The sequence below is a fragment of the Schistocerca cancellata genome, chromosome 6, assembly GCF_023864275.1.
Source record: "Schistocerca cancellata isolate TAMUIC-IGC-003103 chromosome 6, iqSchCanc2.1, whole genome shotgun sequence".
In the NCBI taxonomy this organism is placed as follows: Eukaryota; Metazoa; Arthropoda; class Insecta; order Orthoptera; family Acrididae; genus Schistocerca; species Schistocerca cancellata.
In genome coordinates this window covers 400881296-400881804 of record NC_064631.1, presented here as the reverse complement: position 1 = coordinate 400881804, position 509 = coordinate 400881296, and positions in this window count along the sequence as shown.

The window sequence follows — 509 nt, the reverse complement described above, 5'->3', positions numbered from 1 at the left end:
TAGGCGCTGCTCATTCTTGGTTGTTTATATCTTTTGCTGGGTTTAGTGACATCTCTGAACAGTGTGTGGTACAATATCCACAGTCAACATCTATCTTCAGGAGTTTTGAGAACCGGGGTGATGCAAAACTTTTTTTGGTATGTGTATGTGAAAGGTTAGCTTCTCTTGTAGCTACACTAAAGAGCCAAAGAAACTGGTGCACCTGGCTAATACCAAGTAGAGCCACTGCGAGTACGAGTGAGTGGAGATCTCTTCTGAACAGCACGTTGCAAGGCATCCCAGAAATGCTCAGTAATGTTTATGTCTGGGCCAGTGGAAGTGTTTAAACTCACAAAAGTGTTCCTGGAGCCACTCTGTAGCAATTCTGAACATGTGGGGTGTCGCACCATCCTGCTGTAATAGCCCAGGTCCATCAAAATGCACAATGGACATGAATGGAAGCAGGTGATCAGACAGGATGCTTACGTACACATTACGCGTCAGAGTCGTATCTAGACATATCAAGGGTC